This window comes from Condylostylus longicornis, unplaced genomic scaffold (genome assembly GCF_029603195.1).
Source record: "Condylostylus longicornis isolate FDR11 unplaced genomic scaffold, ASM2960319v2 ptg000273l, whole genome shotgun sequence".
In the NCBI taxonomy this organism is placed as follows: domain Eukaryota; kingdom Metazoa; phylum Arthropoda; class Insecta; order Diptera; family Dolichopodidae; genus Condylostylus; species Condylostylus longicornis.
The window spans coordinates 2501-5000 of record NW_026578237.1 but is presented as its reverse complement, the minus strand read 5'-3'; the positions used below and the strand labels follow the sequence as shown (position 1 = coordinate 5000).

The 2500-nt window shown below is 25.9% G+C and overlaps 2 pseudogenes; both read left to right on the top strand.

The window, feature by feature from the left end:
* Positions 1-761: 761 nt before the first annotated feature.
* Positions 762-945, top strand: LOC129616666 (5.8S ribosomal RNA; annotated as a pseudogene).
* Positions 946-1236: 291 nt separating this feature from the next.
* LOC129616667 (large subunit ribosomal RNA) overlaps positions 1237-2500 on the top strand; it is a pseudogene marked incomplete at its 3' end in the record, with an annotated part of 3764 nt that continues 2500 nt past the window's right edge.

The following is a 2500-nucleotide window of genomic DNA, read 5'->3' as shown; positions in this document are numbered from 1 at the left end:
AACAATATACGATCATTTATAATAAAAGTAACCATCTGAGTATCGAGTGTGATATGGTAAGGTAAGGAATGATTAGTAAATATTAATGTAGCAAATAACACTAAAACTACTATATTTGTATAACCATTATTTATAATGCGATTATAATCTAATATAGTAGTAATGATATTATATTTGTATAACCATTATTAGAAATAATAATGAGATTATATTCTAATATAATAAAATATTATAAATATCTATATTATATTTATAAATATGGAAATTTTATATATTAAATAATGATTTTTAAAACGAAGAGGTGTCAAAATGTCCATGAAACTCTAGAATTAATGATTATATCATTTATTCGACCTTTATTGGATACGATATGTATATTTTAATAAATATATGTATCTGATACTGTTATATATTTATTGCAAATATATAACATTAATAGTATCAAAGTGTATCCCCCCTGAAATAATATAATATAAAAAAAATAAAAATCATTATATTAATTATATAATATGGAAGTATTTTTAAATAAAACAATATACGATCATTTATAATATAGAAAATATATAAAAATATATTCTTACGTTGTTGTCCATATATTATGGTAATAACTTTTCTTGTATAAAACAGTTGGGATACGGATAAAAGGAAAGTTAGAGACATTCGCAGCACATAGATTATATTATTTATATATTTTAATATGTTTTAGAATGTATATATATTATCGATATATATCTGACGAAAATAAAAAAAAAATTTTATAAAACTCTAAACGGTGGATCACTTGGCTCATGGGTCGATGAAGAACGCAGCTAACTGTGCGTCATCGTGTGAACTGCAGGACACATGAACATCGACATTTTGAACGCATATTGCAGTCCATGCTACAGAGTATATAAATTTATTAAAAAATTTAATACTGCATGGACTACATATGGTTGAGGGTTGTAAGAATAATTTAATAAAGTTGCTTATAATATAATTTTAAATTATATTATTTATAGCACATGATATATTACTGGTAGGAATACCATAATATTAAAATTCAATTATATATATTTTACCTTATATTATAAAATATAATAAAAAAATAAGTATATCCTAGTATTAATAAATTAGTATTAATACATTAAAGAGGAAAACTTATATAAAATTATATTATTTATAATATAAACAATACAGTAACTTATATATATTTAGTTTTCAACTAAAAAGAAAAATTAAAAATATTCTTAAAAACAACCTCAACTCATATGAGACTACCCCCTGAATTTAAGCATATTAGTTAGGGGAGGAAAAGAAACTAACTAGGATTTTCTTAGTCGGCGAGCGAAAAGAAACTAGTTCAGCACTAAAGGATTTTGTTTATACAAATATCCGATGTAGTGTATGGAATATCTATATTCTAATATGAGAAATTAACAGTCTAAGTCCTTCTTAAACGAGGCCATTTACCCATAGAGGGTGCTAGGCCCGTATGACGTTAATGATTATTAGAAGATATTTCCAAAGAGTCGTGTTGCTTGATAGTGCAGCACTAAGTGGGTGGTAAACTCCATCTAAAACTAAATATAACCATGAGACCGATAGCAAACAAGTACCGTGAGGGAAAGTTGAAAAGAACTCTGAATAGAGAGTTAAATAGTACGTGAAACTGTTTAGAGGTTAAGCCCGATGAACCTAAACATCCATGAAATATGAAAAATTCAACATTATAAATATTATATAATTATATAATAATGATGGTGTGCAATTTTTTCATATATGGACATTGCAATCTGTTAATAAATATATATTTATCATAAGATATATTTAAAAAGTTTATTTTATATATGAAAATTTATTTTCTATATAATATAATTTAAATATTATCGGATAAATAATTGACAGATAAAAAATCAATATAATGCGTAAATTATATATTATTATAATTTTATAATATTATATTAATTTATATATTAATATAATTATTATATGCATTAATATGATTAGCAATGCTATAGATTTAGGATACCTTCGGGACCCGTCTTGAAACACGGACCAAGGAGTCTAACATGTGTGCAAGTCATTAGAATTTATTTTAAATAAAATCTAAAGGCGTAATTAACTTAACTGTTAATATGGGATTAAATTATATATATAATTTTATATATATAATATCAATCCTGGGGCGTTCTATATAGTTATGTATATAAATAATTTTTAATTATTTTTTATACCTCTAACTAGAACGTACCTTGAGCATATATGCTGTGACCCGAAAGATGGTGAACTATACCTGATCAGGTAGAAGTCAGGGGAAACCCTGATGGAAGACCGAAACAGTTCTGACGTGCAAATCGATTGTCAGAATTGGGTATAGGGGCGAAAGACCTATCGAACTATCTAGTAGCTGGTTCCCACCGAAGTTTCCCTCAGGATAGCTGGTGCATAAAAATATTATATAAAATAATCTTATCTGGTAAAGCGAATGATTAGAGGCCTTAGGGCCGAAACGACCTTA